Source organism: Acipenser ruthenus, chromosome 6, assembly GCF_902713425.1.
Source record: "Acipenser ruthenus chromosome 6, fAciRut3.2 maternal haplotype, whole genome shotgun sequence".
NCBI classification, from domain to species: Eukaryota; Metazoa; Chordata; class Actinopteri; order Acipenseriformes; family Acipenseridae; genus Acipenser; species Acipenser ruthenus.
This window is the reverse complement of record NC_081194.1, coordinates 7,730,335-7,741,236: the sequence shown is the minus strand read 5'-3', so window position 1 is coordinate 7,741,236 and position 10,902 is coordinate 7,730,335. Positions and strand designations below refer to the sequence as shown.

Genomic DNA, 10,902 nt, shown 5'->3' with positions numbered 1-10,902 from the left:
CAGATATGAAGTAGTTTACTAGGAACACAATCATCTCAGTATAAGACCTAACTGTTTTTAAACATTCCTTTTTAGATAGTCCACAACTTCATAGTGTTATTAAAATGTATTAAAATGTGCAGGCGTCTTATTCTTGTAGCATGTGTCGCTGGCGCTTTCCGTCCTGAAATGTATTTCTTTCTAAATGTCTTCCTCAAGCGCTGGCCAAATATAACCAGCTCTTCAAAGTCTGTCTGCCCTCAGGTCCTGGGCTGTGTGGCCACCCAGGTTGCAGCAGGGCTTTTATAACACGTGACCAAATGACCAGACTTTTTTCAAAAGGATTATTATTATTTATTTTTTTTACTGTTCAAAACAAGGACGTTGTACAGTGCTGTCTCTAACTTATTTAAACACCAGAAGAAAAAAAAACATGAAATATTGAAAACACTGAAAATCAGTGAAAAGTAATTTTATAGTAGAGTACATGACAGGTTACTGTTGTCATGTCCCAACTGTGAAATATCAAAGGGAACACCATCCCCCTCCACCAACTATATCTGCAGGAACAACGTTGCAGTGTTTATATATATAAATAAACAAACAAACATAAACACACACACACACACATAAACACACAACTGTAAATCACTGGAATTTAATAACCCTGTGGATGGCATCCAGAACTTGGTTTCCCATATTTAATCAAAATGGTTAATGTAGTTCACTACTGTAAAGCATTAGTGGAAAGATTAAGCCCTAGGGCTCATACAAAGATATGGAATGTTATGTTTTAATTTATCATTTAATTTGTTTAAAAGATATGCCAGACTACTGCAAAAAAACAGTCATAAAATATGTTAGCAGCAGACCCTTAAAGCAGTTAATAATAAACTGTGCAAGCCAAACTCTCAAAGCACGTACAGAAATAAATATTCTTTCCAGCGATCACAAGGTGAAATGGGACATGCTTCAACTCTCCTACACATCTATCAGACAGTGACAGAATGGAATCCCCGTGGAGACATGTGACAGCCTGTAAATCAATCAATCTACAATTATTAACTTTGACAGCTCTTTTGCTTTGAATCACGTGCCGATGAAAAAAACTTCTACAGGAACTGTGCTGACAAAGGTCCTCGTACTGCAAGAAATGCCTATCTGTGTTTAATGTGCATATCCCAAAGGACCACGTTGAAGCGGTCTTTAAATCCAGAATAACTGTCTATACTGCATCTCGTAAAACAGATACAGAATGTCAGTAACATGCGTGTGTGTCTTTAATTACCTGCCTCTTACAACTGTGTTTGAACTGAGCTTGCTGCGTGGTAATGTGTTGACACGTGCAGTTTCTATCTGACAAGAATCAGGATTTCTGAGAGTAAAATTGCAATGCACCTTTTCAGCACCAGGTGTAGTAATTCCGTTCTTACCTGAAGGTTTAGTAAATCTGTTCTTACCTGCAGTGACACAGGAACGATTTTATAGCTTGGGTTGTTAAACCCTAAAATACAAAGTTCTGGTGTATTTCGTCTCCTTAAACTGCACAGAGCACGATCTTCAGGATCTTTGTCTTAAAGTAAATCTATTTAAACGCTATTACAATAATATCAAATGCATTGCTCCTCAGTAGTCAGCTTTTATTTAGCAGTTCTTATTCAAAATGAAATTTTAATCACTGGAACCCACAAGCAAAGCACCACCAATCATACCCCGGCTGTATTTTCATATAAAAATGTGCAACATACCGGTATGTACGCAGAGAAAAAACAGACTCCTTATATCCCCAGATTCTATTACTCCATACAAAGAATCTTTACAATTCACATTTAGGTATCTAAAGGTCAAAACCAATATTATGCAGTACACACGTGATATCCTTTCTTAGTCCTTTTAAGGATTCTGACAGCAACTATGAAAGTCTTCAGACTAGGGGGTGTTTAAATTGTTCTAGCAGGGAACTGCAGTAGGGAGATGGGTGACAAACTCCAAGAATCACTGCCTGCTCCTCTGCACACAGCTTGGGCTTCTGAAACTGGTCTGGCTCTGCCAAGGTAATCCTGTTCAGCACTATATCATCGTTCAGATCGTGGTCCTACGGGCAGAAACAAAACACAAATAAACCTGACAAAACTCAAATGCTAATACACCAACGCATGCTTTGGCAAGGTGCTTCAACAGGCTTATATAAATCAGAATGTAAGCTACTCCTTTTCGTAAAACATATCTAAAAACCTACAAGCTCTTTATTTGAACGCAGTTTTATATTATAAAATAAAAAAGTATAAAAGTATAATCTACAGCTATGGCCAGTAAAACAATACAATTTAAAAAGCCCACAGCACCTTGGTAAAACTCACAGTGTCTGATCTTCATGTTATTTACACTAGCCCTGTTTCTAGTTTCAAGCACTGTGTTTGGTTGACCGGTCAGTTCATAAGTGTGGTGTTCATACTTTTAAAGATTCTACTGTAAACTAAAGTGCCTGGTTAATATTTAAAGATTTGAGGAAACAGTCAGAACCATTTTTCATGGTAGAACTAAAAAAGAGCTTAAAGATGACGTTCAAGGGGGGTCCCCGAGTGACTCATCCAGCGAAAGTGCTGCCGCTAGGAGCGCAGGATGAGTCACACAGCTTGGACGGTGCCAGTTCGCATCCAGGCTGTGCAAAGAGGCTGAACTTTGCTGGGGACCCGGAGGGGGGTGTCACATTGGTTCCGACGCTCCCGGGGTGGGAGATGGGAAACTGGCAGAGATTGCTTCTCCTCATCGCACAATAGCAAACCCAACTGGCCAGACAACAAGCATATTCAGAGTGGCTAAGAGGCAGGGCTGGTCTCTGTTTTTCAGGATCAGTAGCCGCCCACCTCTGCTCTGGGTTGCGTGGCGTAAAAGCGATTCTGGCGTCAGGCTTGTGAGATCGCCCTCGCATGCCCTCAGTACATCTGTGCTGTGTGGGGACTCGCTGCGGTGAGACGACAATAAATAATTAGACATTCCAACTTGGGGGAAAATAAATAAAAATAAATAATAATTTGTCATTCTAAATTTATAAAAAAGAAAAAGAAAAAAAAAGAAAAAGGTGACCTTCAAAACCTTTTACTGCTGCATATGAGACGGAGAGCACAGAAATCTACGTTCCGGAAGAATGTGGCGAGCAGACCAAAGAATAATAATATTTCACTGTAAAATGCACATGGGACAGCAAAATTAATTCCTGCCACACAGCGCTCCAGAGTAGCTGCTAATAGGCTGTATTATTCTCCCCAACCCCCCAAATTGCTAGTAAAAATTAACAGTTCAGAACCAACTTGGTTCCTCTTTTGGGGTTTCACATTTGTTATCATTTTCCTGACATTTATGAGAATACTGTAGCATCTAGCACATTCCCGTCCCAAAAAAGGACCGAGGGAATTTTGATAAGAAAAAACTGACAGCAGTGATGACGGCAACTTCTGAAATATGCAGATGGATTGCTTTTGTAGACAGCTAGACACGCCAGCTGCTGTTTTCTCAGAGTTTCATGTGAGACTTGGCACCAACATTATTTGCCCAGTATCAGTTTACCCAGTTGCTGGTGAAACAGTAATGTCAGTAATATATCCCTGCCTGTTAATTATCTGGACATCTTCTTAAACATCTGCCTTTCAAAAGGGGCATAACATAAGAATATAAGAACATAAGAAAGGTTTACAAACGAGAGGAGGCCATTCGGCCCATCTTGCTTGTTTGGTTGTTAGTAGCTTATTGATCCCAGAATCTCATCAAGCAGCTTCTTGAAGGATCCCAGGGTGTCAGCTTCAACAACATGAACGTTTTTGTCCTTCTTCAAATACCACTTTAATCTGTACTGAGACCTCTCATCCGTCTGATGCGAGCTAACAGATACTAGGACATTTCTGATGGTTGTAAACTCAAAACAGAAGAGTGAACTGCTCTGAATGTGTGCATGTGGTCTGTACAATCAGAATGTGCTATACACGGGCCACAGGGCAAGGAAATCACACCTAAATTACTGGAAGGACAGCCTTCTTACAGGTGAAGAAGCAGTTCAGTCTCCATGCCCGTCAAGTCCTTGGCTTCTCGTTTTCACAAGGGCCAAGTTGTGGAGGCTCTGTATACTGGTTTACAATCCAAAGTCAGCTTTCAAACCCAGTCTTGGGATAGGGCTTTAACCTACAGTACCCCACTTTAGTGTCGTGGTCTTTCATAAATGGCTTTAGTTTCCTGTGCTATCACTACCTAACTTTTAAGAAGGTTACACACATTAAAGAAAGTGCCATAATCTTTATTACAACCGCCGAAGTAGTGTTTCCCATGATTTACAATACAGGTGATTCAGAATGGCTTTCAGATACGCAGTAAGATTTTCAAAGTCAACGGCCAGTGGCTATAACATTGAATTTCTGCTTAGACATTAACGGGCTACTATATTTTAGAATTAACTCATTTTTGTTGTTGTCTATATATCATTTTGCCACTTGTCCCGTCTCATTTGTTGAAAGATACTTGCTATGTGAAGTAAATTAACCATGCACTGCTATATATGTTCCACAATGTGGGATGACAGAAACCAAGCAGATGGCCTTTCAGATCAGGAAAGCAGTATCTATTTTACCATCTTTGGTTTTTACTGCATTTTTATTTTTTTATTAGAAAACAAAAATGTGCAGCAGACAGCAGATAACAGTAGAAATCACTCAGCAAGATGATTTAGTATTTTCTGAGGATACAGACCTGTAGGGGGTACGCTACTGGATATGACCATACAGAGAACTGTAATTAAATACAGTGCATTACTAAATAGTAATGTGCAGTCTACAGTAAAAGTCAGTTTGGGACTGCACTGCGATACCAAGTAGCAAGAAGTGCTACAATGAGTAGTGTCCTTAAAGGCTTACAGAAGACCCTGCAGTGTTAAAAAGAAACACATTTCTTTACATGTGCTGTATGTTGTGTTGTACGCATCTCAGCGCTATATTTTTCAACATAATCCTGTTTTGAGTCACACCTCAGCCCCACAGCAGCGTAAAGGAATATCCCCTGGAAAGTGTCCTGAGGGCATCAGATGATTCGAGGGCATTTGCCATTTACTCCCACCTTTCACTTCCAGAGCTCGGCAACTCTACGAAATCAAGCTACCCTGTCCCTAACCCAACCCCAAGCTTAACCTTAAGCAACCCCTGCCCTAAAACCTAAACCTAACCCAATACCTAACCATTAAGAATCATCTGATGCCCCCAGGACACTTTCTAGGGGATATTCCTTTGCGCTGTCCCCCTGACTCCGAACTTCTGGGCACAGTTCCTGCAGCAATCCTGTCGTTCTGCCTGCATGGCAACATGTAGGAATGTCAAAGTTCAGCTGGGGAATGAAACTTTTCTCATGGCACTGTTCCCCAGAGGAAAGACCATTTCTCATGTGAACCCAATTAGCTAAAAAAAGCTAAACATAAAATGATAATTGTTTAAGATTTACAGAAATCAAAAAAGTATTTCCACAGAATTTTTTTTTTTTGGGGGGTGGGGGGGTTAAGCAACTGGGTTGTCCAGGCAGAGGAGCTGTCGGGTCTTGCTATGCATTTGCTAAGGTTGACTTTCCTATTTCTGTGAGCCAACTCTTTTATTATCAGCAGTTCTTATTGCTTTCTCTGTGCAAATCCAGATGCACGGTTCTATAGCCAATATACCTTCTGTTTTTTTGCAGACAGCGGCACTGCAGGGAGTACAGTACATAGACATAAAACACCAGACACCTTCTCTGCCACGCTTATTACACAGCTGCATTATGAAGAGGGCAGCCAGGCACGCACTTTCTACAGCATGATCTCCACATCGCCTCACCCTGAACTGTGCAGATTAAATCAGGAAACTGAATACATCAATTATCCATCAATCAGCCACCTGTTGACACCTGAGACACCTCAAGTACACACAGAAGCAGAGAAATCGTTCAGAACTAGTCCACTGCACCACTGGGCTTTATAGCACAGAACCCCAGCTGGTGACTCGGAACTAACTTCAGGTCAATGGCTTTGGTATTAAGTTTAACCCTTTGCAGTCCATTGTCGGACCTGGTCCGACATTGCAATTATTCCTCAGGTCCATTGTCGGACCCTGTCCGACATCATTATAGAAACGCAAAAAACAGGTTTCTAGTCGTTATTTTTCCGGAAAAAGCCGAGAAAACCATTCAATGGTCGAGTGGGAGCGACAGGAGCCGAGACAAGTCGAAAAAAAAAAAAAAAAAGGCGTATCTCATGAATAGTCATACATGGCCCTGGTATCAGATAACGGGGCGGTCATAAGTAAACAAGCTGGCTGAGAACACAGACAATTGCAGAGCTTTTTTGAGATGTTATAGTAATAAAATAATGACTTGGATCGCATTATTGAGGAGTTTGGTGATAAAACGAGTGATCAGGAGATGATTGATCGGTATGTACGACTATTATTATTATTATTATTATTATTTATTTCTTACATAGGTGAAAGCTATAGCGAACGAAAGGGTGGGGCGGGGCTGGAGATGCCTAGTGAGTGCTTTGTTGTTATGCAGGGCCTTTTAAACCCGTTTGACTGTGGAAAAAAATACTTTTAAACAGTGCGTCTAAAATTAACTGTGCGTGTGAAAATAAATTGGACCTGACGTGCCTGACACGCACTTAATAAATGGACTGCAAAGGGTTAAATAAATAAACAAATAAACAAATAAATAAATAAATAAATAAATAAATTAATAAATTAATAAATTAATTAATTAATTAATTAATTAATTAATTAATTAAATAAATAAATAAATAAATAAATAAATTAAAAAAATAATATATGTCGATGGGATTTCTTGCAGGGTTTCACCTCTCATCAGTAGGGCTCTTGTTTATTTACCATTGTGAACCATCTTCAGTGTTTGATATGCAAGCAGCCATACACCATGGCCCAAATATATTGAAATATCAGGATGCATCTCTATCAGTAATGAGCATCAGAAATGTGTAAATAGGAACACCTTACTTACATGTACTGAAGAGTTTGCAGCATTTGCAAATTGAGATTGTAGAGTGAGATATACAGTACAGCATTTTCATGGCCACTAATCTGCAAAAAGAAATAGAGCCTAGATTATGAGTTACAGCATTTGCAAAGTATGAGTCTGTCTGCAGCATCGCTATCCTCTTGTGATATTCCCTAAGCAATTCAGTCTGCATTTTCCTGCTAACACTTTCCTCTGACAGATACCAGATGGGACAATCCCCTGGCTTTAGGGAGGGCTATTTGTCTCTCAGAGTCTCCATGTGTATGATTGACTGTGTATACAATACAATAAGATACACATTGTATCCAGACATGCAACTTAATAATAAGCACAGCACACAAATTATTGAGACTGTGGTTCAGACTTACCAGTTGCAAAAAAATATGCATCGACATACAGAATGCAGACTATTTTCAAAGTGTAATTTGCATTATTTAAAATGATGCGCAAATAAACAAACTCTGAAATTGTTTTGATTTTTACAGATGATTAGCAGTAACATTAGGCAATTCAAGATTAGTACTAAATCAGGGCATGTGAAACCAACCAGAATTTGTTAATTGTTTGTTACCATAATTCCTACAAATACTGAGAAATATTGAAAAATACACATTTAATTAAAATAACAAGGCAGTGATGTATTTAAGGAGAAAGCCTTAAATACAGCACTGCCTCATTATTTTAATTAAATCAACAGTAAGTGCCACAAAACTGAGAACTAAGGGGTTGATGGTGGTGGGGAGCTATTGAAAATAGGTTTTATAAAAGCAGACGGCAGTATAGTATCCATTCTAAATGGGTACTAGTCAGCTAAGAGACAGAACCTGAGACCCTCCCAGAAGGACTGTACAGTAGATCAGTCTAGATTCTTGCCCCTCAGTAGTGGAGAGGCAGAGGAGGGTTCTCGTTGATTACCTTTGGTAGTTTTTCCAGTGGTGTAGGGTCTGGGGCGAGATCACTCCCCGAGAGGACTTCTTCTTCTCTTCGCACATCTAGGATCAGCTGAGCCAAGTCATATTCCTGAAACCACGTGCGTTTCCCCAAGGCACCTACAAGAAATCAAGATACATTTCGCATTTATTTATTAGCTGTCAAGGGCTGGCAGGGGTTCAGAAACCGCTGGAAAATTCTTTGTGTGCTGTCAAGTGTGCAAAACACTAACCCTTTCTCCAAGCATAATAATGAATGATAGGCTCAAGCAAAAATACTGCACTTTCATTTCATATCCTAGCCCAAGTGCATTGTAAAATGCAGACACGGACATCAAAAAGTACTACTTTTTTACGATACCAACAAAACATTTCGGGAAGCCAATAATGTTGTAAAAATATTCAAAAGTATTACCAAATAATTCACAATATGAAGCAAATATGTCAGTATATATAAATACAAGTACCTGATAAGTGCCACTTGTTTAAATAGGAGTTCACAGATTCTTGATCCGAGTACAGTAGTTACCACAATGCTCTATCAACTACACTTACAGAGTAAATCTCTCATACAAAAAAAAACAAATACAAATGTCAACATGCAATTTCTTATCATACTGGCAACTCAAATACCAAACAGGGAAATAGTTTATTATCTTGAACAAAAAAAACCTCAACAAAAGTTGCGAAAGCCTGTAATCGAAAGGCAAGACATACATATACTGTAGTTAGAATAAACGTTTTTATTCCAATTTCGTTTTTCATTAGCTTTTAGAATGTTTGTTTTTTTGCATGCAGCGTTTTTCGAGTAAGATGTTATCTTTATAAGCATCCCAGGGCTGCCTCTCATGGTTAACAGTTCAGTCTCTTCAGCATTCAAACTATAAAAAAAGTAGCCCTGCAACACGGTATTTAATATGTTAGAGGTGTACTAATCAGTACATTCTGGTATCAGCTAATAGAATTTGTTTGATTATTCCAGCTTTAAACCATTTCATTTCCCTCTATGCCATCAAGAACACAAGTGGGTTTCTGTTGTTGTAATGTATTTGGGATGGGGCTTGATTTACTGTATTTTCCAGTAACATACACTTAAAGCTTTGAACTGTTTGTACATTTTTGTCAGCAGATTCTTTTTACTCTATCCTTTTCTCCCCAGAATGGATAAATCTGGTTTGTCAATCTGCTCGCTATTAATTCCTTGCTATAAATGTCTAATTTAAAACATAACAGCATACTCTTATGTGATGTGCCCACAATGTCATGTGTTAACCATTTCATTCGTGACACCCTGTACACAGAACTAGAACTTTGTCCGCTTAAAGGTTTACTAAATTAATTGATCAGTATTTGACATATAATAAATGACTTTACCTGTCATAGTAATCTGCAGAGTGGACAGATCCTTTGCACAGTTGAAATGTTCTTTAGCCTCCTTCTACTCATAGTAGAACAGGAATGTGTAACCACAATCTAGGTGGAACTGGACAGCCAAGTGTCGACACTTTTCAGAGATGAAATAAGCTTCAGTTTTCACCACTGGAAAAACAAAATGAAAACATTCTATTAATACTGGCGTTCTACTTGGTTTTATGTAACCAAGACCATGCAAAAGTAATCAAGCAAGTCTTGAATTTAATAAAAATTGCAATTCCTAAAAAGCATATTCTTGTGACAGATCCTGCTTTTACAGCCAATACTGTGTAGACCCCTAAAATTCATCTCATGTTTTTTTTTCCATTAGAATAAAATGATGGGTGAAAGACTGCTTTTCCAAGGCATAATTTAAAGCACTATACACTGAAGCAAATTATTAACGTAAGGTCCAGGTTCAAAACACAGTTGCTGGCTTTCCCGTGAGACTGTGAAATCACTGCCACTTACAGTTCCACAAGCTCGACAATGTTAAAATTAGGGTACACACTGAATCACAGCAAAGGTTTATCTAATATGAAAGTACAGTCGAAGACAAGGGACACTTTCAAAATATTAAGAGCCTAAATGTACAAGAAGGGGTTGCTGAAGATTGCTTCATTTAGACCTCATTTTTATTTACTGTGAAATTAGGGGTAAAAGTCATTTATCGAGGTCCTGGAAAAGGAGGGCGTGACTTAAACACAGTGGTGCTGATTTTAAATCAAAATTGGCTTAAGTTCAAGACATGAAACAATATTTGATCTGAAGCAGCAAGTAAACTAGGTTTTTTAATTTCAAATAAACTGCATCTCCCTGCTTGAATTAAACTCAATTTATTTCCTATTCATTTCTTAATATTCTACATTACTTCAATTGAAGAAAAAGAACCAAGGGTGACTTATACACCGGTGCAACTTATCTGTTGGTATTTATGGTCACTTACATCAACAATAAAGACCACTGAAGATTTACTTAAGATTCTGTGTCGCATTTACTGTACTGGTCTTGGAAGTTGGAAGATGGAAGATGGAAGACCGCATGGTCTACTGCACACATTCACTGATCCTTTGGAATATTTTATTTTAGTTGTTTTGTTTGTGCTTTGTAGTGGTCACAAGTGCTTGTATTTGCCACGTAATTAGCAGTAAATGCCTTTTCAATTCCAGACCATTTTAGATTGTACCCTATAGTAAACCACAGTACTATTTTAACAGCATTTTGTTTGTATTGTTGGAGACAAGCTTGTTCAATGCAAAGCTTAAATAATTAAAACAAATATCAGTTTGTGCAGCTCTGCTATCCAGTCTCCCAAATACTTTCAATAAAAAAAAAAATGTATTTCTAAATTTGACATTGTTCCTTGGGTTCCCCTAATCAAGTGGAGTAAAAGGACCTGAAAACTTTTTTTTTTTTTAACACATTTCTTAAGGTTGTCAATGTCTCGGATCAGATTTTGCAATATTCCAGAACTCTACTGTGGAAGAAATGGCAATCCAACGTCTTACAGTAAATGGGAAGCTTCAAAACGCTATAATAAACACAA

The 10,902-nt window shown here is 38.5% G+C and overlaps 1 pseudogene; it reads right to left on the bottom strand.

The window, feature by feature from the left end:
* Positions 1-477: 477 nt before the first annotated feature.
* Positions 478-10,902, bottom strand: part of LOC117410886 (tetratricopeptide repeat protein 27-like) — a 33,933-nt pseudogene continuing 23,508 nt past the window's right edge.